At 32.4% G+C, this 19181-nt stretch overlaps 1 protein-coding gene and 1 long non-coding RNA gene across 4 annotated transcripts in view; both read right to left on the minus strand.

Annotated features, from left to right (window-relative positions):
* The window catches only part of LOC126744529 (AF4/FMR2 family member lilli), a 343999-nt gene that overhangs the window by 272076 nt on the left and 52742 nt on the right, over window positions 1–19181 (minus strand). The window lies entirely within an intron of this gene.
* On the minus strand, window positions 6750–10465 carry LOC126744530 (uncharacterized). Its single transcript, XR_007663217.1, has 4 exons — window positions 9201–10465; window positions 8063–8135; window positions 7362–7589; window positions 6750–7182 (listed from the first exon to the last, which is right to left on the minus strand). It is a non-coding gene; the product is annotated as an uncharacterized LOC126744530 (long non-coding RNA).

Genomic DNA, 19181 nt, shown 5'->3' on the forward strand with positions numbered 1-19181 from the left:
TGCTAAATGCACTCCATTGTCTCACATCCATACCTACATCTGTCTCTTTGTAGTATTGGCACAGCATAAAGAAACCAGCAGTCTCACTCCGCTCGAAAATGTAAGCGAACTAATAGCATCCTTAGCCATGCCGCAGCCATGTTCTCCGGATGCCGAGCTCACTGTTTATCGAACTGTGTTCATAGGTGTATCGCCTAGTTCAGCGCAGTACTTAGTGACTATTTTAATAGCATTTTTACAAAGCGTAGCGTTTTTTATCAAAACTTTTGTATTAAAAGAGGGGTATGTCAAAAATTATTAATAAAGCAAAATAATTGACTTTGCCAAAGTTTTTAATAGCTGCAAATTTGGCTGTATGGCTTAAATAACATAATTAAGCATCAATTAAAGTTGCAGCAATGTAATATTTTTTTTTTGGATTTTTAAGGACATTATTTATATTTCTGCCATTTTAACAGTATTGCCATATTTAAAAGAGTTGCAAAATTGTATACTTTTACTTTAGTTGGTACTTAATAATATAACAAAAATTCGCAGATGTTAGAATTGTTTTGAATTGTTGCCAACTATTTGTCTTTATTTATTGGCCTAAGAGTGTCTATTTGTTTTGAAATATTACTTTATTTGTATAATTAGTTATCCTTAAACTACTATGTAGTCAGATGTTAATCTAAAAGCGTTACTATACAGGGTGTTAATTAAGTATGTACCATAAATTATTTAACAGGCGATTGTTTGAGTAATTTTAAGACAAAAAGTTCATATGAACATAGGTCCGCAAGTTCTCTGGCGGTGTTATTTATAACATTAAGGAGCTAATTTACCCCTAACATGATTAAATTTATTAGGTCCAGTGTAATCTCGAACGGGACCTGAAGAAATATTTGTGGCAAAAAAATTGGGGCACCTCAATTTTGTGCCAATTTTAATATGTTATTTGATTTACTCAAATACAAATACAACTTTTTCGTATCTCGCTTATTTTTCGAGAAAAAAAAGGCCACTTAATTGCATATCCCTGGATCACACAAGGAATTTGGGGAAAAGTTTCATTTGGAATTTATTATTAACTAAGCAAGATACGAAAAAAATTCAAGAGACAGAAAAGTTTTATTTGTATAATCCACAGAACATAATAAAAATTGCGCAAAAGTCAGTGGCATATATTTTAGTTGTTGTTAAATTTTAACACCCTGTATATTGAGAACTAAGAATTTCTAGACATATGCTTATATGAACTTTTTGTTTTAAAATTACTCAAAGAATGGTCTCTTAAATTTATGGTACATACCTAATTAACTTCCTGCACGTATTCTTCTATATCGTCGTTGTTAGATGTAGAAATGCGATGTTTATTTTTGTTTAAATATTTTGTTAATGTATGAACTTTATTTTTATTAAAAAATCAATATTTGTACTATGTAGGTATTTTTATTTTACAAGATAATAACATCTAAAAAAATGTTTAAGTCCGGCTCTAGCCAAGGCAAAAGCCGCGTGGACCGTAGCGAGTGTCAGCGGCATCCCTACTATAAGCAAAAATGCCTCGCCTGCGTTAGTACACATGCACCGAACTCGCTTATTCAAGCCAATGTATTTTTATTGAAGTGCGACTGCTGGTTTCTTTATGCTGTGGTATTGGCGGCTCGTGACATTTGACTATGGAGGAGGGGCGCGCAAATCCAAATAAATATTGAAAGCCCTTATTTGAAGAATCCTTAGTCTCATTGTGGCCTCGAAGTGCCAATTCAAAGGCCCCACAAAATTTTACGCAGCTAATAATTCTCATTAAAATGTGCCTATTTTTTCTTATTTCATCAATATGCTTAATTAAATTGTCTCTATATGCAGAACTCAACTGTGTTAAAATATTAGTCTTACCCAGTAGAGCAAACGTAGCGCAAGAATTTATATGTCCTCGTGAAATGTCATGCTTTTTTATTTTAGCCGCAAGATGTTGTAAATCTCTTACCCCTTTTCTTGCCCAACTTGTATCGACACTACTAGAGCCAGCGACAAAAAATAACACACACGGAAAACAGTATAATAAGTTTGTTTCTTCACAACCACATATCCAATTATTTCTCAGATAAATGTCCGTCGAAAAACGGCAAGTAAAACTTCTTTGTTGTGTTTTCCTTTCACTCACTTGAGTGTTATTTAAATCCGGCAAAGGTCTGCCTAATGATATATAATGTCAATAAGTCTTAATGTTTACTTTTTCTTCCAGTGAAAGATTTTAAAAATTACAGTTAATTAAAAAGCTTACACGATTCATTATTAAATTTCAATAATAATTATTGTATTGTTCACTCTTGAAATACTCACACACACACAAACCACCGATCACGGAACCGATTAAAAACAAAATTTTGCCGAATAAACAACCAAAAACGTCTTCCTGCCGCCTGCGGTCCGATTTACAAAACATTAAAACAAAAGCCGAATCCACGATAAAACTGGGACGCTAAATTTTTGCGCGCCTCGCGATCGGTAACCAGCGTGATCAAAGCCGAGAAGATGGGTCGTCGAGAGTAGCTTTTCGGCCAAATTATGGACGCGGATGTGAGCGCGCCCCACGACAAATAGAGGAAGATAGATGAGCTGTAACTTGCGCGAGACAGAGAGCGGTATACGTAGGATGCCAGGAGCACTTTGGTTGTTGATTTGAATATCGCATTATCTCCTATAGTACGGGCGCTTGTATTATACGTTTAAACGCGGGTTGATAAAAAATATATCAAATATAATTAATAATTACTGCACACGAGTTTGAAATTTAAAATAAGTAATTTTTAATGAAATTACTGGGGGGGCGCGCGCCCTTGCGTCCCTATTAGCAAGCCGCCACTGCTTTGTACCGTCGAATCTCCTTGGACAAACTTTAAATAATGTTTTGTTGGTATTACTTGATCTTGGATAGTCACAAGAAACCCTTCAGTTTCGGGAAAAAGTTGTCCCGACGTTAACCAGTTGGTCGACGCCGCTATGTCGACATACTCTTGTTGAACTTCGTGAACATGCCTTCCATGTAGTCGTTTTGACATCCAAGCTTGAATGTTTTCTTGCTCCGTGCTATGATGTATGAGCAGTTCAGGTTCCTGGAGTTTAAGTGGTGTTGATTCGTTTGTCTCACATACGGCACAATGAATGTCTGATGCTTCAGACTTTCTTAAGAAAAAGGGTCGCAAGTTACTAATTTGCTGAGTCAGTTGCTTCCCTCGATCGGCCATTCCTCTTCCTCTTATGCGTTGAGGTAGCGTAATTCGTTCTATGCCACTGCGCGGATGATGCTTATTGGCTTTCGTTAGGAGTATTCTAGCTTTTCTTTGCAAATTCTCGATGTCCATTTTAGTCCATTCTATAATACCAAAAGAGTTACTGATTCCTTATGTGTTAACAGCTTTAAATAAGTTTCTGCTATTAAGACTTATTTTAAGGAATTGTCGCATTCTTGTAGTGAACTTAGTAGTCAGCTCATTCTTTTAAGTTCTGTGGTCTATTCTTTGCGCCTGCTTTATTTCTAGATATTTATAGGATTCTTCTTTATCCATAGCATTAATGATCTGACCGTTTTCTATCTGAATGTCACCTGGTTGTAGTTTACCCTTAATAATGTTCACAGTTCGGCACTTATCCAGTCCAAAGGTCCACTATTCACTATTTTAAACATCTGTTCTAGTTGATTTCGTGTTGCTCCATATTTTTTTAAATCATCCATATGAAGTAGATGGTTTACTCTTGTTAGTCCTCTATTATTCTTTTTTAAGCCAAACCATACCTAGTTGAATTGAGTTGGCTAGAGAGTAGGCTTATGGTAAGGCAGAACCAAAGTACACTTAACCAATCTTCTTGGATTATACCCCTACGAATAGGAATCATATTAGTTCTAATGCAGTTACCGTTAGGTAACCTGGAAATGTATTGATCTTCGCCAAGATGCCATAGTGAGTTCTAAAAAGGAAATTATGTGCTTATTTACTTTGTACAATTCAAGTATATTGATAACCCATTTATGTGGAACTACATCAAAAGGGGACATACCTTTTCGGAAATCAATGTATGCTGCGAAAAGGTTTTTTTTTGTTGTTAAATGCCTGAATGCAAACTACGAAGTCTATAATTACCGCTACCTTACACCCCACGGCACCGTACCAGAGGTGTTCTTTCGTGGTCGGCATTGTCCTGCAAATTGTCCCTTACTGCATTCAAGGCCTGTTGATCATTTATTTCTGTTGGAACTTCCCTTTTAATAGAACTGATTCGGGCTTCTGAGATCAAGTTGTTTCTATGAATGACGTGGTATTGGTCAGCGACTATCTATTATTATTATTATTATTATTATTATTATTATTATTATTATTATTATTATTATTATTATTATTATTATTATTATTATTATTATTATTATTATTATTATTATTATTATTATTATTATTATTATTATTATTATTATTATTATTATTATTATTATTATGATACGGATCGGCAAGTACAGTGAAACCTTAAAATATGAATGATTTATTATACGAGTGTTTTGAGATACCGAGCCACCGAGCTCGCGATACTTTGCTTGAAGATTTGAGTTCCGCGAAATCACACACTACACCAAACGCTGCACACGAACCCAACATGCGCCGTTTAACAGTTTCTCGCACCTCAGACTAGACCTCAGTCTGTATGCTTGTTTTCCTCGCTTTCGAAGAATTTTTGATAAGTAGGGATCGAAATAAATGTGGTAATATTTCGTACATTTCAAAATATTATCACATTTATTTTTATATTCTTCGGAAGCAGGGTTCTTCCGAAGAAGAAGATAGTGACAAAAATTAAGGGTTTCTATAAGTACATTAGTACAGTTAGTCATTACTTTTTCTTTTTCTAAATACATTCTTCTTATTCAAAAACACTTAATAAAAACAACTGAGGTGCAGTTTTGAGAGGTGGAACCTCTTAATGGAATTTCAATTAATTTAAACGGGAAAAATAAGGAGCAAGGTATGGAATGAACTAAATTACTCGTATGTCGAGGTGCCATTATATTTCAAAACCTAGCTTCATCTGAATCTGAAAGCAGCGATGATGAACTGACTGTTACACTATTGGCTGCTCGTAAAGGTAGCGTATACCTATGCGAATTAGAAAGTATGTAGAACATACTGTATTTAATAGCAAAGTTTCCGAATAAGTTTTGAAGTATGTTTTGTAGGACTATTTAGTTATTCAGCAAACACGTTTAGCAAATCCTTTCATCTTGAAATATGAAATCGTAAATTGCCGCAAGAAAATAATCGCTTAAGCGCCAAAACCACACAATTACAAAAACGTAAGCTAACAAAAACTAAACGTGAAAGCGCATGTCTACCGATGTTTTCCTGGGGACCGTCTCCGGGTCTGACATCCTCCTCCTTTTCCTTCTGCTGACGATGGATTGGAACCTGTCGTTTTCGTTCTAGGGGCCTGCTAATGTCCTAGGGCAGGAGCTAGGCTTCTGCAGTGGAGGGTCGGATCATGCCTTTATCCGGCTCTTAAGTGCCTTGGTGGTTCTGTGGAAAACCCTGCGGAGAGCGTCCATTGCCTCATCGTGCCTCCTTTTCGCACTCCTCATGAGGAACAACGTGGTAGGTACTGCGTCAATTCCTCTTGGTTTGACGGCGTTGATCGGAGAATAACCAGGTCTGCTTTAAGCTCGGCCTCATTCTGGGAGTTTTGCTCTTCCTCATCTGTGTGGTTGAAATCGGAGAAATCTCCGTCTTCTTCGCACAGGCACGAAAGGTTATCTTCAGTTTTAGAGCCATGGCACTGACTCATTCAGCAGACAGAAAGAACACTAATATTGTCGCCTTAGTACACTCGGCACTGCGTGAAACTGGTGCAGAGAACACATAGACGTTGGGTGCAGGTGGTCTTCACTCAACGGAGGACGAACTCTGTATGAATCTCTATAAACATATATTTAATATGTTTCTATCACCCTGGTATAATCTTTATCGCAAAGTAACGAGTTCTAAACGTATCTCAGCAAATGCATGACGCCGCCCGTTGACATGGCAACCACGATCTACTTTCCATCCGACGTGCTCCGCGTGACGTCACATCGGGTAGCATTCGATTTCGATAGCAGACCATGTGGAAGTAAAGTTTAGCTTCCACCAACGTTATTCACCAATATTATTCATTATTTTACGGCAATACTGAAAATTATTTTTCGCTAAATCTCGTTGCACGCGGACGCGGCTGTCGTTATAGACTTGTATGGACAGAAAACAGACGAAGGATAGAAGACAAACCTCTAAATAAAGTTCTGCGGAACAAAACGCCACAAAAACGCTGGATGCGATCCAAACTAGCAAAGATACCTGTAAAAATGTATACCGGCCCCTTCACCAAATATGGAGAAACGAACATTAAAAATCTGTTGAAATAATAATAGACAATATTAATTAATTTCCCTATAATATTTCAATCAATATTCAGGTAACCTGAAGAAATATTATTACATTTCTTTTAGAATTCCAGTTTACCCCCGAACATCAATTGAAATATTATAGAAAAATTAATTTTTGTTGCCTATTATTATTGCAATCAACGATCTGAAAAAGACATTATCAAAAACATAAATAAAATTCAAATATAGAACTAACAAAATATTTAATAAAATAAGTAAAAATCTTAAAATCAATAAGTACTACATAATGATATGCATTTACATGGTATTATATTTTAAATTTAAAAATATGGAGGTGAATTTTCGACTTATCATTTCTTGGCGACCTTTTGAAAGTATTGTCTATTTTGCATTATGTCTATGCCAAATACATAACATAGTACCAAATAACATACATGCAGGAAAAACAGTTGTCTCTGATACATGTACGTTTCTGTGATTTCACAAATAATAATTTATTATTGGTGAAGATAGATATAATAATATATATTATTTTATAATGAACTTGTAAGTAGAACTATTAATATGTTTTAAGAGGTTTTTAAAATCTCTAGAATTGACATATTTTTCGGCAATACCTATTCTCTCTTTGTAAGATTTAATTTTTTTTTCCATTCCATATATTTCACTCCTCCAAGATGTTAATTTGGTATATAATTTTTTGGCCTTTGGTGTCAACTCAATGGAACGATGAACATTTAAACTTTTGAATGAAAACCTTCTGTTTTCAAGACCTAGAAACATATTTTTTAAATATTCAAATAATGCATCTGTTTAAAGGAATATCAATAAAATTGGCAATAAAAAAAACGAATAAGAACTAGTGAGGAGAAAAAAATGAATAAATATAATAATAATAAATGACTTATATAAAATAGATATAATAAATGTATACATATGTAAGTATACTCACGTTTCTTAGCAGATTCCTTTTTCCTTGAGGCATTAGGTACAATTTGTAATGGTACTTTTTCAATATCTATTTGATTGTTAGAATTTTCTATTATAGCAATTATTTCCATAAAAGATGAGGTATTTTCTGAAATATCTTTTTGATTTAAAGCATATGAGGATTTCTCATCAGCTATTTCCATAGGTACCTCTAAGTTATTTTCTACCACATTAGTTTGGCTGATAGGTTCTAAAAGATTAGTAACTTTAGAACATAATAATATGGACCCATCGACGGAACCTTTAAAAAAATGTATTATATATTTTTAGATACATATGAAGGTCTAATAATTTTTTGGTGGGAAGTGCTAAAAAAAACTTTTGGGAAAAGGCAATAAGCAGTACTTGTTATTTTAACAAATGTTAAGTAAAATGAAAAGGTTTTAATTAAAATATAAACAAAATCCAAATCTAATTGAAACATAATTAGGTATCAAAATGTTATAATTAGTAGCATGGTCAATAATTAATAATTACGTTAATTTTAAAAATAAATATTTTAATAATTATAACATTAATTCGTTAATGTCATCATTAGTTAATAATCATTATGTAAAACATATATTTAAGCCATTTCATATATTAGAAGTGACAAAAAAATATGCAGAAAATATCAAAAATGTATATAAATATATTCTATTCTGAATTTTGAAGAAATCTTACCTTTTGCATAATATATGCCATTTATTATGTCCTTTATTGCTTAATAATAGCTTAGCGTTATAAGCACCATACCCTAGAAAATAAATATTGCTTTAAATATAAAGTTGCTTCCCAGATAATATAAATTAATGTAAATAATTTTTACTCTCAGAAAATCAAGATGTTAAAATTAATTTATTTTTATAAATAAGATCTACGTACATAAAAAATCTTGCAAAAAAATGTTTTAAAGCAAATTAAAATGATTCTATTAAAGCTTAAGCCTTAAAAATTAATATGATATTTTGAACCTCTCCTAACATAATTTAATGAATCACTATATAAAGTCGATACCTAAACCAACATTTTATTGTTTTGAATGTTTTAATCCACATCTCAAACTCAGGATTAAGGCATATCACTCTAAAAGATATGATAATTTTTTTATAAAGTACCTACTTGATGCTTTGTCGTTTTCAAGTTTAAAATCTATAGCTTTTTATATTATTAAAATCAATTAAAGACAGATCCATTATCTTTAATATTTGAGAAGTTGCTCTCGGAAACAACAATTTGAGGTAAGCATATATTATGTAAGCCCCCAGTTGAAGATGCAGAAAATATCAAATTATTTTGTTCCCCTCAGCCAAAAGGTAATATTGAGTACAAGATACAAGCAATTTTCACTTTTTTATAAAATACTTTAATGCCCAATAATCAAAAATTTATTTTTAATAACTTAGCATTCTGTTTTATTAGTATAAAAAAGAAAAAAAACAGTTTTCAAGGTGAATGTTTTATACCCAAAGCCCCCAGTGGTAAGAGGATTGAACTTAAGAACTTAAAAGATCTTTTGCTAGTAAAACATAATTTTTTATTTAAAAAATAAAATAGTAATGTCATTCTATAATGTCATTATATATAAGTAAAACGTGGAAATTTTAATTGCAATAAATTCAATATGGAAAACCCTGTTCATTGAAAAAAAAATAAAAAAAATATGGGTCCCTATATTTTAGGTTTGCCACCAATTTGTGCCAACAGTTTAAGGAAAAAAATTAAATAATAAAATAACTTACATAAGTATATATGTAAATTTTACTAAATAAGATTTACATATGTATATATTCTTTTAATAGTAATTCACTCATTTACTTACCTTCAATGTTAAGAGTAGGTATTGCTGCTCATTTGAGTCCTCTCTTACTGGTTGGCACTTTGCAGTACTCTTTAAAGTGACAATCGCAAACATAAAAACGATTATAGATTTGTTGATTTGTTCCAAGGATAAACAATGATAATTAGGTGGATTAATAATGGAAATCCATACATTGTATATTTCTGGGTCATTTTTTGGAAATCTATGCCTCTTACCATCCTGATTCAGACACCCAGCTACACAACATTTTTTGGGTGTGACTGTGGAGCAGTAGAAAACATGATTATTTATAGAGAAACTAAAATTTTAAAACCTAAATATTAAAATAAAAGAGAGTATATAGAATCTTACCTGAAAACTAGGTCTTTATTAAACAAATAATAGTTTTGTAGATTGCAACCCTAATCTGGAAATTTACCACAGGTTACAGCACGATAATCTATTCTATAATGTCATTTTAGTTTGTTTTTTTTTAATAATAAAACACAACACAAATTGTCACAACAGTATATAATAAGAAACTAATCACTAATCACATAAAAAGAAGATCTATTATGCGGATAAATATCATAAATTCGCACAAAAATATGAATTCTAAATGTTTTCTGTAATTCCCAGCCAACTACCAGGAAACGAAAAGTAAGCACACTTTTTTGCATATAGTGCTGCCATCTGTCAGTCAAAATAGAAAACATAATAAAATGGGACAGTGTTACTAGCGCCAAAGTGGACGCGATCCGAACCTTTCCCGTGGCGCAAATCCCCATTTATGTTTTTTTTCTATTTTCCTCTTTGTGTTCTGTGCTTGTATGGGAGCACGGAAGTTAGGAGGCGTCTGGAGTGACCCGCGCTTACACATTTCGTGATGTTCTCCTTCCGACCGTTCTGGGGCCTGCCGACGCGACGTAAAGATTCTTCCGACGTAAAGTTTGTCTAGCTAAGGAAAGGTACACCATCTGTTTCAAAGCTGCGCCAAGTTTTGTCCCCTAATAACGCGCGATTAGCGACAGTAGCGCGCCTTTTTTTAATTTTAATTTTAGAGCACAGAACACAAATATAAGAATTAACGCAACGGCACTGTTTATATGCAAATCGGGGCGATCGATACCGTTGCTTTGGCAGCGGCGTAAACAAATTTACTGCGCAACCAAGCCGAACAACACGTGCTGTACCTTTCCTTAGCTAGACAAAGTCTAAAGAACGCATCGCATCGTGCTAGCGAAAGATAGTGGCGTAGCTTTTTGGCTAATAGAAATGGGCTTTTTTTCGACGTAGTCGGTATCAGTAAATTATTTATGTTATATGAATATCAGTTAATTAATAATAATTTATTAATAATTAAAAATTTCAAAAAAAAACATAGGTTACGTTAATAATTGTAATAATAATAATATTGTAAAAATAATCATCTAGGCACGTTGATAATTTTGTGTAAAAATTTACTTGGTTGCGCAAGCATTTTCTGTTTTACAGACTGAATCTCATCGAAAAAATAAACAAGTAAATTTTATCCAAAAATTTAGAATAAATATGATATGTAGATATAGGAAAGCGATAACTATGCATTACGTAGCACACAATAAAGTCATTGCATATAAAAATTTAATAAAACTACTGAACTTCACATATTTTTGACCTTATGCTAAAAACGGAAATAAGGAATTATACCGGGTGTCAATGATATTACTAGCCAAGCGATATCTCGATCAAAAAAATTTGGATAATTTTAAAATTTGATGACATTTTATGGTTACTAGGAGGCTATATTTTGACGTATTAAACAACTAAATAGCACTTTCGGTGTGGACGGAAGCGGAATCAACTTGCTTTTTGTAAATAAAAATCTATATATTTGTGATTTTTGAATTCTTCGAACATATTATTTAATAGTTATGTCTTTATATTTATATTCTTACCTACCAAACATTATTTTTTATCGGCAGGTCTCTTAGGTATTGTGAGTCTATTAATTCTGTCACTGGGAATTTAAAATAAAATATTTTTAGTTTCGGAAATATATTCGTACGTCAAAAATCTTTATTTCGGGCAATCCAATATTTTATTACATTTTATTGCATTGAATAATGAAATGTTATATATTATTCCACAAAGAAAGTTGAATAAGCCATTTACCTTTTAGCCAATCACAAGGTTTTTTCTGGTCCAAATACAAAAGCAACATTTTTCCTTATTTGGTACTGCTAATCATCTTCTGAACTAATTAAAACTTTTATTTTATTACTTTTTTCTCTATAGTCACGTTTTTTTATTGAAAATAGACATTTCTGATTTTCATCAATATGAATATAAATGCAATATTTTTTATATATTTATTTTTTATTTTAACTTAAATGTCTGTGGTGTTAAACGATAACGGTTGCTTTCTACTTTTAGATCTGGTGATGCCTTAGGGCGAAACACGTGTACTAGTTTTTTAAAAAATAAACATAATCTGAGACCATTGACTTTGTGTTCCTCCAATCTCTGAATTTTTTATTTTATTATATTTTAGTTTTAATCTTCTCCCGAAAATTCTAACATCGTTAGCGAAACACTTGTCGAGAGTAAAAATAAAGAGTTTTAGTTAGTTGTAAAACTGTCTCGTAAATTGAGTGTCACACCAAAGGTTCCACCCATAGGACTATTTTTTGTTTTATTATCAGGCAACATTACACACAACGCAGATGGTCTTCTGATCCGTGAACATGCCACATATAATTGACCATGTGAAAAACATAAATTTTTTAGATTCAGACCACAAACTTTCAAGGACTGGCCTTATGTTTTATTAATCGTCATGGCGAATTCCGGACGGATCGGAAATTAAAGTATTTTAAATTCAAACGGCATATCAATTGGGATCATCGGAATCCTCGGCATGAGAACTTCCTCACCATCGATATTTCTTTTGAGAATCGTCGCGTAAATCACATTGTTTATCAATTTACTTACCACCAAATGCGTACCGTTGCAAAGATATACTAAATTATATAGTTAAGGTCATCTACATCTTTATTCTACATCTAAATTGCTCGCTCACTCATTAATTATTTTTGTAGTTAGTAATGATGTTGGAGAATACTTTGTTGATAAGTTCGTCAGAAAAAAACTTTGTTAAGAAATTGTAAGGAAATGAAATCAATTCGTTGATTCGTCGACAGGTACTTGACCATTACCGATAGAAGTTTCTTCACATAGATTCGATGATTTGAGACAAGCGTTTATTTCATCAGCTGCCGCTGATCTTGGAATTACCGTCGAGCCATACTAACGCGGCGCTTTTCACGGGCAATTGCGTGTGCTTCTTCAATCATTTCCCTGCAGCCTCCATTGACTTCCACACACTTTTACAAATCATTAAAGGGCATAATAATTGCGGCATTCATTTCACCAAATTGGGAACATCCAATTCCTGATAATGTGACCCCCATGTTATAGCAGGACTTAAGAAAATATTTTTAATATTCCTAGTCTTTCCAGAGAAGAATTCCTAAGTCAATCCACACTTTTTACACTTAAAATATTAAAATGTTAATTAATCCCATTCGTTTCTCTTTTACAACTTCCATAACAATCAAGCATCCAAAAGATGTTTATTGTCGAATATTTGAGAGAACAAATATTAAATGTCAAATGCTGTTCTTCCCACAACGTATTTTCTATTTGACTTTAATCGCTAAAACGATTTTTTTATGAAGAAAAATGCGCCCAGAGGTATGCGTATTTTTCTTTATTATACCCTCCAAAATTATACTTTTTATTAAGAGTTTCGTTACCAAATTTGACATGTTCAACACAATATAATTATATCTGATATATCAGACATACTTCTAATGGTATCATGGTCATCATTATAAAACAAGGTAGTTTTATAAAAAATATATAAATTAAGAAAAAATCCTATTCATGATTCATGAAAAAGGTTCAAAGTGAATTAAATTTATAACAACATTTGTCAACTAAGTGTTTGATAGTTCTAAAATAGGTTGAAAAATTAGTTAGATATATTTAATTTGAGATTTTAGTAAAAATTTAAAAAAATTAAATTTTAATAAAATTATTAGATAAAAATAACTCAATAAACGAACAAAAGTCAAATATATTCAACCATTGCATTCCACCGGCCGATTTATGCACAACGCAAGAGACAAGAGAGTGGAATTGCAAAAAGGCAATAAAAATCAAACCAAAATTAATATACCTAGAAGTACGTAAATAGGTCAGCTAAGAAGTTGGGACGGATAAAAAGGACGGGTATAAATGCGTTCGATTTTCAAGCGAAAATCTCATTCATTCTCATCATTTTTCATTTAACAAAAAAAAGGTTAATTTTTTGAAAAAGTTATGTCTTAAAATGCTGTTATAATAACTTGTAGACTATTGGAACGTCCATATTTTTTAACTAATAAATAGGAGTTTTTTTTCAAAAATTTTTAATTTTTAAAATAATTCCAATATTCTTTAGATAATTTAAAACAACTTTTATTAATGACATATAGACTTTTTTGAATAATAAGCCTTCCAAATGACATCGCGTTTTGTGGGAGGCCTCTTAATTGTGTAGGTTTCGGGAGGAGTTTAGTAGTTTAACCTTTTCATTTTTAGTGAGTTTAATATTTTTAATTTTATTTTTATTTTATTAAAAAAATAAGGGGTTCGTGCTCCTGTGCCCCTGGCAGTAGCACGCACTACTTATATCGGGCCTACGATAATTTCTGGCTTCATTTCTGGATGCAGACCATTTTATGGCACTTCCTAAATGTGATTGCATTTTTTACATTTAAAAATTCAATATTCGTATTTTCTATCTGTTCAAACTGGCTTCCATCTTGGGGACTGTCAAATATTTGCCAAATTTACGGCCGACTTCACAGAAAAGCAAAATAAGAGATGTGAGGGGAATATATGAACACACATGAACCTACATTCTATGTTCTAAATTTCAGAAAAATTGATGTACGGTTTTTTAAACTTATACTTTGTTTATGTAGTATTTTTTAATGATAAATAATACAGAATGATAGTACAGAATACATCATTGCCCCCTTAATTCTTGTGTAGATCCTACATTTTCTTTAAGCAGTTTACGAAAGATAGCGTGACATACAAATATTATGTGGCGACGCGCCTTTAACTTACGCCCAAGTCCTAAGGTCCCCCACTCCTCAGCGCCTCGAGCAAACCTCACAAGAAGCTCAGGAGCCACAATGCACTTTTGCTCTTTTGCTCGCGCATACGTAGTACGTACACGAACCTAACCTCAGTTTGTCTTTTGTGTATTGCGGTTGTTTAATGTTAATTGTTACGTATACTTCCGTTTATGTATATTAATTATTCGTTTTTGCAAGTGATACAAAGATTAAAGTATTAGATTTTCAGACTTTTAGATTTTGAGCTACAGGGTGGTAAAGTTTTAACAAAAAAATTATTTTTTTTCGATAACTTAAATACCCCTGTACATATTTGTCCAAAGATTGGTATGCAGGGTCTGTGAATCCAGAGCCATTTACCAACATACTTTTAACATTTTTATGTTCTCCAGTGGCGTGTGTGCGGGTTTTCCGCTGAATACTTTTATAAAGAAAAATGGTACGCCACTGGTTTTTCTTGTATTAAAAATATTTTTAAATTCCCCGTTTTATTTGCAACATTTTTGATCCCTTGGACTTTGTCCGTTAGATGCACGGTTTTCGCACAAAATATTAAAAAACATTTTTCTACTTTGACTGATCGCTATAATTTAATGTAAATGTATTTATTTTTTTTTGTTTAAGGCCTATGTTTATAGGAACTTTTTTCTTATTTTTGTCCAAAGAACACGTTCCTGAATTTTGTCGCAATATCTAAACAACACCCTGTATACCAGACTAGTGATGTAAAATAATCAAATAACTACAAAGTAATCATTGCTAGTGAAGAATTTAAAAAATGAGTCCCGATTTATGAAATGTAATGTTAATTTGTGTTACTTCTTTACATCAGTAATAACTCAGAATGTATAAGTAAAAATAAAATAAACTTTAGTAAATTTGAACGATGAACCGCCTTGCCTGAAACTGACTTCCAAGTGACATTAAATAGAAATAAAATTAACGAAACATTTCTACTTACCAGGATGACATTTTTTTACATGAGCTCGCAAATAAGAACTTTTGGAATAATGTTTATTGCAAACATTGCAAAATGTTTTAGTCTCCATTCTAAACACGTTATTCGACTTTAATACTTTAATCTTTGTATCACTTGCAAAAACGAATAATTAATATACATAAACGTAAACAATTAACAATAAACAACCGCAATACACAAAAGACAAACTGAGGTTAGGTTCGTGTACGTACTACGTATGCGCAAGCAAAAGAACAAAAGTGCATTGTGGCTCCTGAGCTTCTTGTGCAAACCTCCCAGATCTACAGCAGTCCATGCCGACCTACCAAAGCACGCAATACAATTGACAACTTTACTATTTTGTACCTGCAGTTACTTGGACCTAAGATCATTGAATAAATAATATAGTTAGTTAAGAAACGCTTATGTGTGTGATATCCATCCCCACAATTAACAAAGTGAGGTTATATTTGATTTCTTTAGTTTTTGTTGGCGTGCATCTAATTTTTTACTTTGCAATTTGTTGAATTAGAATTTACGAACACTAATAAAATTTCAAAATAACGTGCTGTTGCAAGACTTGCAAGAAAAAAAAAACGCACATCAGAATATTCTATATTATTATCGGTAAAATTTTATATATATTTTTGTTGGCTTACTATTGCCTACCATCACTAGCTGACCACCTGCTAACCTGGGGCCGTATTTTTGAAACCATGCGAGAATCTTCGAATGCGAATAAAGTCGAGCGGCAAAATTTGCACACGAATTAAAAAGTGCATTTTTGAACAGCATTCGAAATTTCATTCGCATGCGAACATGAAATGTAGTGGCAACGTAGCAAAGTCGAGTGCTATTGGAGGCCGTGTCAACCGGGATGGATTTTTAACCTAACCTAAAATTTAACTCTAAAAACATCAGGGAATTTTGAGGTTTTTTCATGTGTTTCTTGGGTTTTTGCAAATTGACTTTTTTTTTACATGAATTCAAATAATAAAAAATATTGCGGTTTTGTGTCGAGTGAGCAAAAGAAAGAACTAATTTCATTTATGGAAGAGCACCCAGAATTAAAGTCGGGCAAATTCACCCAAAATTTTTCGGCTAAAACTGCACAAGCCTTGTGGATGAAAAGTAGCGGACAGATTACAGTCTCTGGAGCACATAAAGAGCACATCAATTCTATCGTAATGGTCTTGCTTAATCTATATAATTTATTAAATTGAGCATCTGAATACATTTCAATACTGGGTCAAGAAATGAAGAGTACATCCTATTCCTTTCGACGACGTTTCTTTGCACAAGATTGTTTAATCTTGCCATTTGATTATTTTTTTTTTCAATAAATAACAAAAAAACACTACGAAAATACTTAACCAACTCACAAATTAAAAAAAAATACAAAGCTAGTTTAAAATCAAAACAAGACAAGTGGCAGAATCGCACACGAACATTGAAATTCGAATGGTATATACCCATTCGAGACACCGCATGCGAAAAAGTTCGCATACGAAGCGGTCGAAAATACGAATATCGATTTTTCGTGCGAAATCCTCTTATTTCGTATGCGAATCAACGTCGAATGGTTTCAAAAATACGGCCCCAGGGACGGTTTTTTTGATTGGCCGTATGCGAACTTTTTCGCATGCGGTGTCTCGAATGGGTATATACCATTCGAATTTCAATGTTCGTGTGCGATTCTGCCACTTGTCTTGTTTTGATTTTAAACTAGCTTTGTATTTTGTTTAAATTTGTGAGTTGGTTAAGTATTTTCGTAGTGTTTTTTTGTTATTTATTGAAAAAAAAAATAATCAAATGGCAAGATTAAACAATTTTGTGCAAAGAAACGTCGTCGAAAGGAATAGGATGTACTCTTCATTTCTTGACCCAGTATTGAAATGTATTCAGATGCTCAATTTAATAAATTATATAGATTAAGCAAGACCATTACGATAGAATTGATGTGCTCTTTATGTGCTCCAGAGACTGTAATCTGTCCGCTATTTTTCATCCACAAGGCTTGTGCAGTTTTAGCCGAAAAATTTTGGGTGAATTTGCCCGACTTTAATTCTGGGTGCTCTTCCATAAATGAAATTAGTTCTTTCTTTTGCTCACTCGACACAAAACCGCAATATTTTTTATTATTTGAATTCATTTAAAAAAAAAGTCAATTTGCAAAAACCCAAGAAACACATGAAAAAACCTCAAAATTCCCTGATGTTTTTAGAGTTAAATTTTAGGTTAGGTTAAAAATCCATCCCGGTTGACACGGCCTCCAATAGCACTCGACTTTGCTACGTTGCCACTACATTTCATGTTCCCATGCGAATGAAATTTCGAATGCTGTTCAAAAATGCACTTTTTAATTCGTGTGCGAATTTTGCCGCTCGACTTTATTCGCATTCGAAGATTCTCGCATGGTTTCAAAAATACGGCCCCTGAACACGTTAGCTTCCATCCCGGTCAGGACGTTTATTCAGATGGTTGCCGGTCTTACGGCCGTTAGAGTAATAATCTTACTAGTCTAGAGTAATTTAAAGGAATAAGAACGAATATCGAAAAACATTTATAATCCTATATTTTTTTAGACTTTTATCATTTTATAGTGTACCGGGTGGCCAATTATCTCAGGCCCTAATAATCGTAGCGCCGTTTAAAACAAAAAATTGTTTTAAATGTGGTCAAAAAAATTATGGAAATTATTTTGCCACTAGAGGCGCTACGGCTTCTTTAAATCTTAAAATTGCATTTTTGTCAAAAAAACAATAACGTACTCCTCAAAATATTATATTAATATTCCAGAAGGATTTCCTCATAAAAATGTTTTCACAAAATAAATAAAACAAAAGTCTGTGTTTTATTTATTTTTTTCTGCCAAAAAAAATTGTCAAATTACTTTTCCTAAAATCCGCTGGAGGGCATTGACTTGTGACCCTTTCTGAGGGATGATTTTAAATAACTTACTTGAAGGAAGTTAATTATTTAAAAGTTTAACTTAAAATTAACTTAAAAGAAACTAGTTTTTTTTACATCATTTAAAGCAAGGAAACAAAGCCAAAGAACCTGGTGAAAACGACAGTTCGATATCACTTTTTAAACTAAATTTACTAAAAACAAATATCGATTCGAAAATAAAAATGACAAAAATGGCCATTAGCTCCTATTTGCTTATATGGCGAATAAACTCATTTTAAATAAGTATTTTTTTAATAATATAAACTCATACTAATGTTTTGGAAAATCCGAGATATAAGATCGTTGTATGTTTTTTTATACAGGGTGTTAACTAAACCAAGTTGATCTAAATTAACCTATTTTGGAAAAATTATGCATAGGAAAGTTTTGAAATTTGGCACCATGGAAAAGTCAATAAAGGACACAACACTCAAATAATTTGACAGTTTCGACCCTTTTTATAGCGGGTTAGAAAGGGCAGGAAGACTTTTCTCCGAAAATAAAAATGCCTCTTTCTTTTTGTCAAGAGTAATGCATTTTGATGAGTTCACTCATCATTATCAGACTCTAAAACTTATTTTTTCTTGAGAAAAATTCATTAAAATAACAAAAGGTACGCCAACATTATACATAGAATTTTAAAAACCTTGTCTTATAGTACATACTTAGATGCGATTTCTACATGAAAAACAATAATAATGATAATAAAATTAACAAAATGGTAAAAGTCACAACCTCTAGTAAATGTAGTTAAAGCTAAGGTTTGAACATTGGATCACAAATCTATATAAAGGCGAAAAAGCTCGAATTATTATTAAACGTCGACATAGTACTAAAGCAGCGCTTGGAAATTATTTGGTGGAAAAGAAGAAATACTTGTAAAGAAAATTATTTAAGAAAAGGCTAAGTTAAGAAAAATGA

This window comes from Anthonomus grandis, chromosome 14, assembly GCF_022605725.1.
Source record: "Anthonomus grandis grandis chromosome 14, icAntGran1.3, whole genome shotgun sequence".
Classification (NCBI taxonomy): Eukaryota; Metazoa; Arthropoda; class Insecta; order Coleoptera; family Curculionidae; genus Anthonomus; species Anthonomus grandis.